We start from the raw sequence: 16,833 nt of genomic DNA, 5'->3' as shown, positions 1-16,833 counted from the left end.
AGCGTCCAACTTTGGCTTGGGTTAGGATCTCGCAGTTTGTGAGTTCGAGCCTTGTGTCGGGCTCTGTGCTGACAGCTCAGAGCCTGGAGCCTGTTTCAGATTCTGTGTCTCCCTCTCTTTCTCTGCCCCTTCCCCGCTCACGCTCTGTTTTTCTCTGTCTCTCAAAAATGAATAAATGTTAAAAAAAATTAAAACAAAAAAAAAAGAAAGTGTTTCCTTGGCTTTACATCCTTTCTCAATAATGTCTTCAATTTTTTGTTCTTTTTGAAAGCTAATCTTGAGAAGATTTTTCTACAGTAACTGTCCCTATCTTCTCATTTTGAAATTTTTTCTCAACCCACTCCATACACACCATACTCTGAAACCACTCTTGTCAAAAGTTATCAACTACCACCAATTTAGAATTCATTGCTCTGTCTTCAGTTTTTCCTTTAATCTTTCGATAAGATTAAAGGTGACAAAGATTAAAGATGACAAAGTTAATCATTTCCTACTCTGATCACAATAATTTAAATTACAAACCATTTCTTCCATTATACCTGCTGTTCTATACCCTTGTTAACATGCTCTACATTAAAAAAGTTTCTCATTAAAATTCATCTTCTGTAATATGATTTTTAAATTTATTATATTTATTGTTTTATTGTCTCTCTTCCCACTAGAAAATAATCTCAATAATAATAGAGATTTTTATCCATTTTAATATCCACTGATGTAACTCAATGGCCTGAAACATTGACTGTCACATAGTGAGTACTTAATAAATATTTGAATACATGAAAGAATTCCTTTTGAACACCTGTTTCCATTGGCTTTTAGTATATTCTATTGGTTTTGCTTCTACCTTACTGGCCATGCATTTAATATTTACATTTAAATTTTACAGTGCCCAAGGACTGAAATCTTAGCTATTTCTCTTCTTTAATCATAGTTTCTCTTTAAATGATCTTACCTAAATTCATAGATTTGAGCATCTTTATTCCATGGACCCCCTGATTTATAGATATAGTTCTGAACATTTTCCTGAACTTTACTCTCATACACCAGACTACCTACTTCATATCTCCACTTGGGTATCTTCAAGGGACCTTAACTGCAACATGTCCAAAATAGAACTCTTCATTTCTTTTCCAAACTTAACACTTCTTCCAGGGTTTTCTTTATCTCATATTTACCATCCTCCAATTCCTCGAGACCCAAACTTAAACTCTAGGGAATCATTCTTGATTCCTCTTTTTCCTGATCCCCCCTTACAAATTTATGCCTATTTACCTTGTGCACTCAACATCAAATTTCCAGTTTTTATTTTTTTCCCCTGTAACATTTTTTCTTCCCACAGTGATTTTTTAAAAGCATAAATCATGGCATGGCATGGCATGGCATTTAAAACACTTCAGTGTTTTCCTATTGTGTAAAAACAAACAAACAAATAAGCAAAGAAGCTCCTTTACCTGGCCTGACCTGATTGGCCTTTGCATCCTCACCTTATATAATAAATAGTCCCTTTAACTTATTGCTCTGGAAGTATACTTGGTATCTTTCTGTTCCTCAAACATGTGAAACTTCTTTCTACTTTAAGGCGTTTACATTAGTTATTTTGTCTTTCTAAATTACTCTACCCTCTTAATCCCAGGACTTGCTCTGTGGTGTCAAACCTCAAGTGTTACCTCCTCAGACAGACCTTTCAGAATGTTATTTAGAGTACTAACTGGCTACTTTCCATGATATCAATTTATTTTATTTTATTACTATAAGACATATGATTAAAATTGTAGTTCAGCGTTTGTTTTCCATAACTAGAATGTAAGTTTCATAAAATCATAAATCTTGTCATTCTTGTTCACCACTGGATCTCTGAAGTCAAAATTAGTGATACACAGCAAGCACTTAATAAATGAAAGACTTTTGTTGACAACTCTGATATGTAAAGTGCACTTTTATTTTTTCCTTTCAGTGAGTTCCAAGCAGCATTGACATTGAACTGCATTTCACATGTGTTAGATCTCCCAATACAATCTTATAGATCATAAAGTTTCTGTATTTTTTCTTTATAGTCTCGTCTTTGTGCTTTCATGTGTATAATCTATAGATTGGTATAAATAGATCATTGATTCGTTGAGTGTCTGTATGTGTATACAATCTGCTATAAAGCCTATATAGTAATTTTTCTGTGGAGATATTATATATTTTTTGCCCTAGGATTTCCATTTGATTCTTTTTTATAGCTTTCATATCTGCCTAGAAATTTACCCATTATATCCATTTTCTACTACAGATTCTTTAATATTTTCATCTTAGTAATTATGAAATCTTGTCTTCTCACCTTAACATATTGGTTATATATTGTCTGTTAATGTCAACATCTTTGTTATCTCTGGCTGTGTTTCTATGTCCTCCCTTCATCCCACTTCACTCTGGTCTATGGGCTGAATTTTTGTATTTTTTTACTATGTTTCATAGGTTTTTTTTTAAAGGATATTAAACATTGTGGATGACATGTTGCAGAAACTGAATTTTATTACCTTCCTTTGAAAAATAGAAGGGGCACCTGGGTGGCTCAGTCACTTAGGCATCCGACTTTGGCTCAGGTTATGACCTCATGGTTCATGATTTCAATCCTTGTATCGGGTTCTGTGCTGACAGCTCAGAGCCTGGAGACTGCTTCGGATTCTGTGTCTCCCTCTCTCTCTGCCCCTCTCCCACTCACACTCTGTCTCTCTCTCAAAAATAGACATTAAAAAAATAAAAATAATAAAAAATAATAAAAATAATGAATAAGCCCACACTTATATGGACAACTAATCTATGATGAAAGAAGCAAGTATATACAATGGGTAAAAGATAGTCTCTTCAACAATGGTATTGGGGAAAAATGGATCGTCACATGCAAAAGAATGAAACCAAACCACTTTACATGCACAACAAAAAAGTTAAAGGGATTAAAAACCTAAATATGAGGCCTGAAACCATAAAACTGCTAGAAGAAAACATATGCAGTGATCTCGTGGATTATGGTCTTAGCAATGTTTTTCTAGGTATGTCTTCTATAGCAAGAGAAACAAAAGCAAAAGTAAACTATTGGGACTATACTAAAATAAAAGTCTTTCGTACAGTGAAAGAAATCAACAAAATGAGGAAGTCAACCTACCAAAATAGAGAAGATTTTTTGCAAATGATACATCCAATAAAGGGTTAATATCCAAAATATATATAGAACTTACACAACTCAACACCAAAAAACCACAAATAATCCAATTAAAACATGGTCAGAGGACCCGAATAGACTTTTTTCCCTGAAAGAATACATACAAATGGCCAACAGTCACATTAAAATGTTCATCACTAATCATCAGGGAAACGCAAATCAAAACCACAGTGAGATATCACCTTATTTATACCTGTCGGAGTCACTGGAATGAAAAAAAAAAACAACAAGAAATAAAAAGTATTGTGAAGAATGTGGAGTAAAAGGAACTCTAGGACACTGTTGGTGGGAATGTAAATTGGTACAGCCACTGTGGAAAACAGTATGAAGGTGCCTCAAAAGATTAAAAATAGAAATGCCATATTATCTAATAATTCTACTTCTGGGTATATACCCAAAGAAACTGAAAACACAAATTTGAAAAGATACATGTACCCCTGTGTTGATTACATCATTAGTTATAATAGCCAAGACATGGAAGCAACCCCAGCGTCCATTGATAGTTGAATGGATAAAGAAGATATGCTATAGATACATAATAGAATATTACTCAGCCTTGAAAAAGAATGAAATTTTTGCCATTTGTAGCAACATAGATGGACCTAGAGGGTATTATGTTAAGTGGGATAAACCAGACAAAGAAAGACAAATACCATATTATTTTCACTTATATGTAGAATCTAAAACAAAACAAAATGAACAATAAAACAAGCAAAACAGCAGAAACAGACCCATAAATACAGAGAACAAATTGGTGGTTGCCAGGGGGAGAGGGGATAGGCAAAATGGGTCAAGGGGAGTAGGAGGTGTAGGCTTCTATTTATGGAATGAATAAGTCATGGGGATAAAAGGTGCAGCATAAGGAATTTTTAAAAAGTGAATTTTGTTCTGATAGGCCATTAAGTTACTGGTAGATTACCTTAATATTGTGAAGGCTTGTTTTAGGCTTTGTTAGAGAATAACTGTTTCAATTGTGTCCTTATTCTTATGCCAAAGTCCTTGCTCTTGGGGTTTGGTCTTTATTTCTATTCATATTCCTTCTAGAGTTCAATGTAAAGGCAGTTCATTAAGGTCCTCTAATTTAGTGAAACTTTAAATCCAAACTCTCAGCAACAGGTAATTTTTGAAGTCTCTTTCAGCTCCCAGGCTTCCAGCCATTGTTTTTTTCTGGAGTTTGGAGTCTCACTCCATGCATAAGCCATTCAGATACCAGCTTTGGATTTGGACAGAGGGTTTTGTTGTCATCGTTGTTGTTGTTGTTGTTGTTGTTGTTGTTTTTGTAAATCCTTTTCGTTTCTGGCATTATCCAACCATTTTTCAGCCGTTCTGGGTAGTCTAAATTCTACCTCTGATTCCTCAGGCTCTTTCTACATGCAAATATAAACTAGCCAGTGTCCCTATGGGAATAAAAACGTATAATTGTGCATCTCACCTAGGTGGTTCCCTCCTTTCAAGGGTTGTATTACCTACAGTTTCTGTTTACTGCTGATTGAGTTCTAGTGCCTTCATAGAGTTATTTTTAAAGACATATTTTTTCTAATATTTAGGATGATTACCAGTGAGGTGGTTACTCCATATTCTTTTATTGATTTAGATAAATTTGTGATTTCGGTAACCATGATCTATTATCAGAAATCACTTTTAGTTCATTATTTATTTTTTTTTTAATTTTTTTTCAACGTTTATTTATTTTGGGGACAGAGAGAGACAGAGCATGAACGGGCGAGGGGCAGAGAGAGAGGGAGACACAGAATCGGAAACAGGCTCCAGGCTCTGAGCCATCAGCCCAGAGCCTGACGCGGGGCTCGAACTCACGGACCGCGAGATCGTGACCTGGCTGAAGTCGGACGCTTAACCGACTGCGCCACCCAGGCACCCCTAGTTCATTATTTTTATATTATTAATCACAATACCTCATTTACAAGTCTGAAATCTCCAATGTTCTATAAATCTAACATTTTTAGTTAGCTTATTTGGTGACTTAGTTATTTTATGTTATTTATCTAAAATAATTAGTGTCACTATATATTTATGCTGAAGAAATATTAATGCTTTTAATTATAACATACTGCATCACACCCTGCTGAGACTATTATGAAGTATACTATATCTAGATTACATTTTATGTCTAAAATATAGAAAATCCCAAATTTCCAAACATATCTGACTTCAAGTAATTCAGATAAGTGATAACCAAATTACATCACATTTGAGCAAGAAAAATAAATGTCCTGGTTTTGATCTAGATTAGAGACATGGTTAAAAGTGTCTTTGGTAGGAAGCACTTTGAATTTTGTCTAAAAATCAGCAAGTAATTGATCTGGAAATGGGCAGTAAGGAGCTGATAAAAAGCTAATATAAACATACCTGTCCATTAGAACAGACTTTGTTAATAGATGTTAGTTGTGAACTACCCATTTAAGTCAAGCAATTTGTCCATGCTTTATTTTTTTGATAATGTGACTGAGGTTTGCAAAGACTAGGCATGTGGAACTAAGTCTAGTCAAATCAGCTGACCTCTCCAGTCTTAAGTCATTAATTTGCCATTCCAGTAAGCTACTGTCTCATCACTACTGCCTGTGATTATATTTTTAAGAGTATTATTTTCTTTTTTCTTAGGCAATGTCTAATCTACTGGAACAATCTCAGTCTGTTGAAATTTTTTTAAATCGTAAATTTTAGAGTGTTCTCTAGAATAGACATTTACAATTTTGAACACTCATAGCAAATATTTACGGATCATAGATGAGTCCTGTTGATGGCCCTTTATTACCTTTCTGAGCTGTCTTCTTCAAAGTACAGATGTGATTTTCTGTTTTTAAATTTCCAAAGAAGATTCTCAGTGCATTTATGTTAGGGTACTTTCAAAAGTCAACCAGGAACATTCTAGAAATGAAAAATGTTTAAGTCCAAATCCCCTTATATTACTGTTTAAAAAAAAAAAAAAACCAAAACTGCAGACCAAGCAATTAGAATGTTGCAGTCCTTAAAATATGAGGCCATATTTCTACAGCTAATTGATTTTACATCTGGCATGTTAAAAGAATTTATGAAACTTGAATAGTGTCTTTGTTTATACCCTGAAGGCTCAAAATGAATTCTCTATATCATCATCCTTAAGGAGAAATAATCTGCTTTAAAAATGTAATGTGTTTTCAAATGTGCATCTAATTATTTTTTTTAAATCTTAATAAGAATTATTTCCTTTAAATGTATGTAATTATTTCTTTTAAATGTTTAGGCTATCTTTCATGCATAGAAAAATAACAATGATTTATTTGAAGTTTTGATAAGAAAAAAGACCACTGGGTATTATCCAAGGGAAAATGGCATGTAAGTACATTAGAAATTATAAAAGAAAACAAGGATTTACATTTGCAATTAATAAAATGACTTCTCTTTGTGACAGGAGGAAGAGGCTAACGTTTTAAGCATCATGCACATACTAAGTAATAATAGCTAATTTATTGAGCCCTTATGAGACAGGTGTGGCTCTCAACACTTAACGTGCATTTACTATTTTAATCTTCACAACCAGCCTATGAAGTAGTTTGATTATTATCCATACTTCACAGATGAAAAAGAAAAGAAACCTGAAGCACAAAGAGGTTAAGTACTTGCTCAGAGTCACATGGGGAGATGTGGTAGAACTGGGACTCACACCCAGGCAGTCTGGCTCCAGAGCACGTGCACTTAAACTTTATGATATATGGCCGCTTCCAGTATTGAATGCTTACTCTGCCAGAACAGTTTTAAGGGATTTACATGCATTATAGCTTCTAAATTCAATAGAAAAGAGGTAAAGCACAGGATCACTGGTCTATCCTGCATCAATACATTAGTTAGCTGCCTATGTCTGTCAAGATTGCCACTCTGGCTTCTACCGCAGAGTGATTAGGAGAAAAGTAAGTTATTTTTGGAAGAAGTTTCTGGCATTCTATTCTCAGGATCTTTTCCTTAACACATATCGTGGGTATTTTCAGCTGAAACATATGCAATATTTCCAGGTGCCTCTCCGCTAAAAACTACCTTGAGCTTTGCCATAGAAATCATGTCATCTCAATTTGGAGAAAAAAAAAATTGTCTTTGACTCAAAGAAACAGACTTATGCAAACTTTATTTTTCTTGGCATTCCTTTAAAATTTGTTTAAAGATAAGATTGAATGATTGACCAGGTATTCATTGGATTATGATGCAAATTCTTTGCATAAAAAATAGAACATCCTTGATCAACTAACATTTTTTCCTCAATCTTTTTATTTGGTTTGAATGTTCACTGGAACCATACATAAAGACAAATTACAGGTATTGAATGATACATGCATAAGGGTTTTTAGGAAGTTTTATACATACAAACTATATTGACAGTATTTTTGGTCTTCTGCCTTTGTTATTTCATAGATATATGGGATAGTTAAATGAAGTTCAATAATCTTCCCAATAAACTCCTCATTACAAATAGCTCATTATTTTTAATTCAATTTTATACAATTTATTTTTAGCCAAAGGTGACAATTCAATAAAAGAGTATCCTTTGTATATAATACCCTTTGAATAAAATTTCTCAATTAAGTTTTCAAATAGAGTCAACATTTTTTTAAGGTTTATTTATGAGAGAGAGAAACAGAGTATGAGCAGGGTAGAGGCAGAGAGAGAGGGAGACACAGAACCTGAAACAAGCTCCAGGCTCTGAGTTGTCAGCGCAGAGCCCGATGAGGGACTGGAACTCAGGAACAGGGAGATCATGACCTGAGGTTGGACTCTTAACCGACTGAGCCATCCAGGCACTCCTCAAGTAAAGTTTTAAAAATGGCATTTTCAGGACAGCCAATCAGGATATAGCTATTATCATTTTAGAAATAAGGAAACTTCAGGGGCGCCTGGGTGTCTCAGTCGGTTAAGTGCCCACTTTGGCTTAGGTCATGATCCCGCAGCTGGTGAGTTTGAGCCCCACCTCAGGCTCTGTGCTGACAGCTCAGAGCCTGCAGCCTGCTTCGGATTCTGTGTCTCCCTCTCTCTCTGCCCCTCCCCTGCTTGCTTTCTCTCTCTCTCTCTCTCTCTCTCTCAAAAATAAATAAACTAAAAAAATTAAAAAAAAAAAGAAATAAGGAAACTTCAGATAGTGATAAAATTTGAATTTTCAACTCTGTTTTCTGAAATTGGCTGAATTCTGTGTTAGCTCTCAAAAATTAATACAGTCACATGGTGTGGAGAAAGAGTGGGAGTATATCCAAATGCTGTCACCAAAATCACTGGCTTTTTAAGCTTTTACACTCGGTTTAGGTAAAGTTGATGGAGATGATGATATGGAGATAATGAAGGCTGATAACTTCAATTTTATATTTTCAATGTCATTGAATCACATATCATAAATATATGCTTTTTAAATTTTAGGTTGAATGTTACATTAATTAGAAAAAATAGCTGCTCTTAAGAGTAGTCCCTCAAAATTTCAGTGCTGTAACAGATGCCTGTGTTTGATTTCTGCTGACACAAACTTACAATGAGGTCAGCAAGTGCTTTCCTCCATGTGGTGATTCAGAGATCCAGGCTCCTCCCAATGCATAGCTTGTCATGACTCAGGGTCTGCATATGACAAAAAGAAGAAGAATATGGAAGAGTCTTACCTACTTCTCAAAGAAACTTCAGCTCATTGGAAAAAAGTAATTGCATTTCCACATCTACATGAAAAGGAAGCTGGGAAATATGGTGTCCATCTGGCCAGCAACTACTTAGCAACTTTAAACCATAGAAGAGAACAAGTATTTTGAAGGCAGCTATCTGTGGCTGTCATCAATATTCACTGAAATGTATAATCTGTTCTTTACTTCTTACTGAAATATTAATAACATTCTTTCACTGCTCATTTTACTCTGTTGGTCTCTTCTATATGCCAACCACTGCACTGGGCACTAGAGATACAAAGATGAACAAAATATGAACCTTACAGTATATCAGGGGAAAAAAACTTTTTTTAATGTTTATTTATTTTTGAGAGAGAGAGAGAGAGACAGACAGACAGAATGTGAGCAGAGGAGAGGTAGATAGGGAAGGAGACACAGAATAGGAAGCAGGCTCCAGGATCTGAGTTGTCAGCACAGAACCCGATGCAGGGCTCGAACCCATGAACCATGAGATCATGACCTGAGCCAAAGTCGGACACTTAACCAACTGAGCCACCCAGGCACTCCCCAAAAATAAACTTTTAATGGTGGAATTATAAGCCAGTGTGATAATTACTATGATAGAGGTAAACCATGGGAGATATAAGCCAGAAGGGGCAACTGTCTCAAACTGAGAATGATTTGAGAAGTATATTAATTCAGATTCAATTAGGAAAACAAAAATCATTGTAAGGGGGTGTCATGGTAATAATGAAGACAAAAATGATGGTGGTCTAAACAAAGTTATTGACAAATTGTCTGAAGGCTGACAACAGATTAAAAAGAGACAAGGAGAAATATTTGCTTAAACAACACATGAGGGATTCAGGGTAAAGCAGAGGGTCTGGTTTGGCCATTAAGTAGGTGTCGCCATTCACCAAGTTCGAGCCATAGGAGGAGATACACACTGGGAAAGGAGTGGAGAGGAAAATACAATGATGTGAACTTAATTTCCTTTTCATCACCTGTACGGAGAAACACAATAGACAGTTAAATAGCTAGATATGGAAGCAAGAGTTAAGGGTTGAAGATAAGGATAAAAGTCACTGCTATATGTATCAGTTAAGAGTTCTCCAAAGAACCATTGGTGAATAGAATGTGTGTGTGTGTGTGTGTGTGTGTGTGTGTGTGTGTGTTATTTTTAAAAAAGAATTGGGTCACATAATTATGGGGGCTAACAAGTCCAAAATCTGTAGGGCAGTCTTGCAGGCTGGCAATTCAGGCAAGAGCTGAGGTATAGCATTAAGGATAAATTTTATTTCTTCAAGAAACCTCAGTTTTTGCTCTTAAGTCTTTTCAAATCATTAGATGAGCCCCACCACATTATAGAGAGTAATCCACTTTATTTAAAGTTGACTGATTTTAGATGTTAACTACATCTACACAATACCTCCACAGCAACACCTAGATTAGTATTTGATAAAATAATTAGGTGCTATAAACTAGCCAAGCTGACACATAAACTAACCATCACTAACCTGACACACAAACTAACCAGGTGACAGATGAAATCATCAAGAAGAGAAAAGAACAATTAAATATCAAGTGGTAAAAATCTTGGTCTTTGGAACAAATAGGGACCAGGGCTCAAACTTCATTTTTACTATATTGTGTGTGACTTACTTCTGTTAAGTCCCAATTTCAACATCTATAAAGTAATGATAATATTCTACATTTCTTGAGTCATTATGAGGAGGAAATAAAATACGTAAAGGATTTACCACAGAGCCTAGCATGCTCAAATAACTAGCACGAAAATATTTTTTTTAAATGTTTAATAATTTATTTTGAGATAGAGAGAGCTCATGCATGCACACACTAGCAGGAGGAAAGAAGAGACAGAGAGAGAGAGAGAGAGAGAGAGAGAGAGAATTCCAAGCAGGCTCCATGCTGTCAGTGCAGAGCCCAATGTGGGGCTCAATCTCACAAACTGTGAGATCTATCATGACCTGAGCTGAGATCAAGAGTCAGACACTTAACTGACTGAGCCATTCAGATGCCCCCTTGTACTTTTTTTTAAAATATGAAATTGATAGCGCCTGGATGGCTCAGTCAGTTGAGCATCCAACTTCGGCTCAGGTCGTGATCTCGAGGTTCACTAGTTCCAACCCCACACTGGGCTCTGTGCTGACAGCTCAGAGCCTGGAGCCTGCTTCAGATTTGTTGTCTTCCTCTCTCTCTGCCCCTCCCCTGCTCTTGCTCTTGCTCTCTCTCTCTCTCTTTCAAAAATAAACATTGAAAAATTTTTAAATGTGAAATTTAGAAATATATTCTGAGGAGAAAAAGGCAGTATTAAGAAAAAATGAAAGATAGACAGCTAAGAAATAACTGACCAAGTAAAGATTGGTGGTGGAGTGTGGAAGGAAGAAGCAGACTCATAACAAAAGATTAACCTTAAACAAAATGATGGAGAAGAAGTTGAATATGTTCATATATGTTGGCCTTGATTTTCTCAATGAGGGTGAAAGGTTATTTCCTGAGAGATACTGATGGTTTAAAGAAAGGTGGTATTTCTGTGAAGAATAAAAGAGAGAGTGTAATAAATATAGCTTAAAAAGTGGTAAAATGGAATTCTAAGGTTTAGCGTATATCTGCATGACTGGGTAATTGTAAATTCCTTCTGGGCAGAGCACATTTCTTTTTTTCTGTTTGCTATATGATACAACAAAAGTAATTGGCAAAAATCTCCTCATTTTCTCTCCCTGCAGGCAGCTGGGGTATAAAAATGGAAAAGCACATGCAGCAACTGATTCAACTTTGAGGCTTTGTCTGGCAGGTGCAGTTGGAAAATATAAGGACCACACTAGTGAACATACTGGTGCTTGTCTTTGAAGAAGTATAGCGTAGGCTCGATAAGGAAAACAAAACAAAACAAAACAAAAAAACACTGTAAGGATAGCAATGGACAGAGAAAAAGGGCATTCTGGGAGTAAGAGTGTTGGAAACCAGGAAAGATGGGAGGCAATGGATAGAAACTGGTGTTGGAACAGAAAGTTTCAGAGGGAAACAAAGTGAAGGAATTCAATAAGTAATGCTATTTCAAAAGCGGGTTTGAAAGGAAGGAAACTGGTGTCCAGAAAGTCACAAAACTTGAGCTCAAGATCAACCCAAAGAAGGAGCAGTAGAGGACAGAAAGGAATGCTCCCCAGTGATGGCTATGCAGGAAGAACAGTGCCATCAGTAGTGTGCAGGATGACTCTAAACTCTTGGCACCAGAATGAAGGGAACTTGCTCAATTGGTCTTGCATTCATCTGTACTGTGGTTTGTTTTCAAGCAGTCACGCCAAAGCCGACATATTAAAACAATGGATAGAAAACCATATGTGATTTATTATCTAAAGATAATTTTGGATAAAGTCAGGGGGGAGACTCACTAATGAGAATACCTGGAAGTTGTTTCTCCTTCCACAAAGTCCGTTGGCTAATGAGTGTTCCCTGGTTTTACTAAGTTAACTTCTTCTATTTTATGGAGCCAACCCCAAAATAGTCTCCTCCTACACCTTGACTGCCCTTTTGATCAACAGTTCTCACACAATAGTAGGCCATTAATGAAGAAAAAGATTGATGAGCTTTGTTTCCAGTGTGATGCAAATGAGGTAAATGGCTGGGAGTAATATAGAGCAGTGTGGTGAAACAAAAGAGGATATTTGAACAAGGGAGAAGAGTAAAAGATAAAATGTCATAGTGAGAATTAAGAATATCTGGGAAGGGGTAAAGTCCTAGAACAAGCTAAGCATTAGTTAAACAAGGAGACAACAGGTATAGTTTGAGAGGAAGGTAACAATCAAAAACATATTTTTTAAAAATTAAATCTGGGCTCAGAGGGCAAGCTGGAAAGGGAGGGCAGCAATGGAAGAATCAGGAAAAGAGACTGAGAAAAATGGGAATGCAAGTATTATGTTATAGTCATATCATCATTGGGGTGCCTGGGTGGCTCAGTTGGTTAAGTGTCTGACTTCTGCTCAGGTCATGATCTCATGTTTGATCCCTGCATCAGGCTCTGTGCTGACAGCTCAGAGCCTGGAGCCTGCTTCAGATTCTGTCTGCCTCTGTCTCTACCCCTCCCCCGTTCATGATCTGTCTCTCTCTCTGTCTCAAAAATAAACATTAAATATATATATATATATATATATATATATATAGTCATATCATTTCAATAATATCATAAAGCTATGTAACTTTACACTAACTGCTATTAACAAGAAGATTATGTGTTGTTAATGGTTTATAAAGAAAATATAGAAAGTCTACCTGATTGTATTTCTAGGTACAATTTCCCTTTCGTTAACAGATATACTGCTTACATGGATGAATATATGATATTCTTTTCACACCTTTACATCATCATGAAATGTATAATACTTAAATCTATTTAGAATATTATGGAATGAATTTCTATTTGTTGAGTAGTACCCTGGTGACCTGAAAATCAATATAACCTGTAAAATTACTTAAATTACAATTAGGAAGTAGCTAGAAGGAAATAGCTAGCATGTTATCAACAAAATATTCATTAAGAGAAATAAAAGAGGAAAGCTACATAATTTTGAAAAACTTGACAATCAATGCCAATAAATATATATCAATTTGTTATCTTATTGGTAATAAATATAATAAAAATTTGCTTCTCTTAGAAAAGATGAATATTCCTTAAATTGATCACTTTTGTCATTTATAAATTATCTGTCATCTATAACCCATCTATTCATCTATCTAATCTATACTCATCTTTTAATAATTTTATCATTTTTTACATACCTGTCATTCACCTTATCAAAGCAACTATAAGTCTGTGTAAAATCTAAGAGAATTCCTGGGTTGAACTTACAGAAACATGAATGGAAATAAAATTGAAATAGACATGAAGCATAAGGGCATAGCTAATTTCATGCTGAGTAAACAAGGTTCATCTAATCTGATATTCCATCTCTGGAAATAACTGGCTAATTTGTAGAAAGCCAGATAGGATATTCATGTTGTTATTAAAAAGTTAACAATATTTCAATAAAGTCTCCTACCTTCTGTTAATAGCTATCATCCTATCCATATACATTTTCCTCATTATTTCATAGAATGAAGAGTTGTATCTACCAACTTGCCTTTTAAAATTAAACCATTCCTTTATTTTATTTTCCAACTGAGTATTTTAAGCCTAAACAAATGCCTCTATACTTTACCTTTCCCTCAAGAAAGGGTGTGTAATCAGTGCATCCCTTTTCGTAATGTTATGGGTCCCATTGATATCCTGCCTCCATCTTTGCCTTCTCCACAATTTAAAGTCTTAATATGATAAGCCTATTCTTTTTATCTCTATCCATTGATCATATTATTTGCTCTTCTTTGGGATGTGTCCATTTATTCCAGGTGCAGGTGATTCATGGGAAGATAATGTTTTGGCTTTTGTTTCTATAGTCTCTCCTGATGCTACTAGGAGCTAGAGTACTGATCTTTTACCCAGACAGCCTGACATCTTTAGGATGTAACTAATTACTTGATCTCTATCGAGTTACAATGCAGTTTGGATTCTAGTCCTCTAAATACATACTCTGACTTTTGCTGACCTCGGTCTCATTTTCTGTTATCTTGTTATTCACAGAGCTTTCTGAGGAATTAATGTAGTAAGAAAAATTTCAATCAGCTTGTTTCTTCTCAAAGAATAATATGGAGTAAGTGAATCATATGGAATAAAAGTTGGTGATAAAGACATGTTACAGAATGTACTATCCCTGCTTTGCTGCCCCAAAATAGTGAGACAAGGTGGCTCTGTAAGAATTTACCCACAAAGATTCTTTGTTTCTATAATTTCACTTTTTATCAAACCCATTCTTCAATAAAAAGAAAATGTTCAAGAAGAATCTTTGACATAATTATAAGACCTTTCTACATTGCATTTAATTACAATATATTGAGTTATATACAGGGAATTTTTAAGCATGGACTGTAAAGCGAATTGCCCAACTTCACATCCGGCCATACCACTATGTGTCTTTGTGGAGGAACTTACCTTCTCTGTAATTCCATTTCTCTGTTTGTAAGAAAGAAAATGGTAGATATGACTTATGATATTATGAGGCTAAAATAAATTGAAACACAGAAACTACATAAAGCTTTGTCTGCAATGTGGTTAGTATTCAATGTGTGGCTTTTAACAGTTCAACAGAATAATAAAGCAATTCTGTAAGATAAACACATTTATGAACACTATGTATAAATTTTATTGTCCTGTTATCCTTTTTATTTCTTTTTTTATAGACAAAAATGTTTGTAAGTTTGAAATTCTTAGAGTATTTTAGGGTATTTTTATTGATAAAAGTATAGTAAAACATTATTTAACCCACCCTCAAATGGAATAAAAATTATTTGCTGATGGTTATGAACTATGGGTGCCCAGAATAAATTCTTTACTCATTAATATAGTTTTCCAAAAATAATGTAATAAAAATAAACTAATTAGAATTATTTATTAGTACAAAATAAAGTAATTTTAGAGCTATGCTTATTATAATATACAGCAAATAAGTGACAAAATATTTATGATGTAACTCCAAAAGTAATGACTTTATTTAATAACTGATGATATACAAAATGCATGGAAATACATTCGCCAGAGGGAAGAACTGAGATTTTAAGTAATTAGCATGGAAATAGAGCCATTATTGAATTAATATCAGCCTTAGAACAATTTTATTTTTTTTTAAATTTTCTTAAGTTTATCTATTTATTTTGAAAGAGAGAGAGAGCCCAGGAGGGGCAGAGAGAGAGGGAGAGAGAGCCGCTACTCAGGGCTCGAACTCAAAAACCATGAGATCTTGATATGAGCGGAAACCAGGAGTCAGATGCCTAACCAATTGAGCCACCAAGGAGACCCTCAACCCTGGGACAAGTTTAGATGGCCTGTTTGTTAGGCATAAAGTAGTACCACAAGACTGAAAACATTTTACCAATGATCAGGTTAGGCATTAATTCTGTTTTGTTCCTTTAAAGCAATAAGTCAAAGGCTATTCTTGCCTTAAGAAAATTTAGACACATTTTTTTAGTGGGCTATTTAGAGTTTACACGTTTTACTTAGAAACTTGAAAATAAATAAAATACATACATATACATACATCTTATATATATTATTCAAAATATTAGCCTCTTTTCCTAAGGTATTGCAAGGACACCTACAGGTGGCAAAGACAAGAACAATAAGCCATTTAATCTGAATTGATTTGTGACAACTTCCCAACATCTAGTTATTTTTCTTAAGTCATGAGATAATATTTGTTATGCCTAATAACACACACATGAAGACAATTTGTGGATACACAAACATGACAATAAATAAGCATCTACATTTTTAATTGCAACAGTGGAAGAAGACATCTGGAAAAACGCTTTTTAGAGCCTACACATTTTCCTTGATGATCTGAATAGCAGCTTCTTATCTAGGAATACCAGTTTTCTCCAGTGAAAAAGAAAGTTCATTTGTGTGCTCCTGTAAACGATTAGAATTTATATTGATAATTTTAACATACTAGAAGAGTTTGATGGGAGGAAATTTGTAGAAAAATGTGAGAGGAATATAAGAATGTGCAGGCAGGGGGATTGAAAATACAGATCATTTCGTGAGAAAGGGGTAGACAAAAATATGCAACATGGTTTTTAAGCAGAAGAAATTCTACATTACTATAAAGCAGCTTACAGATATCGGCACATTATTTACACAAAATGAGTACTTGTTAAAACACTACCATCAATAGATTCATATGTCTCAGCTTCAATTAGCAGGCTCATTTATTACCCACCAAGATGTGAAACTGCAAGGTGAGGTTCAAGTGTCACCGAGGGTGTCTTCATCACTTCAATATCATTGCCTTAAAAGGCACTGACCAGAAGAAGCAGATGACCTCATTTCAAAATTATTACAGTACAGAGAACTCAGTTTCAACATTATAATTCATTTTCTCATGGAATATTTCAAAT

The sequence above is a fragment of the Acinonyx jubatus genome, chromosome A1, assembly GCF_027475565.1.
Source record: "Acinonyx jubatus isolate Ajub_Pintada_27869175 chromosome A1, VMU_Ajub_asm_v1.0, whole genome shotgun sequence".
Taxonomy (NCBI): Eukaryota; Metazoa; Chordata; class Mammalia; order Carnivora; family Felidae; genus Acinonyx; species Acinonyx jubatus.
This window is presented reverse-complemented; position numbering follows the sequence as displayed.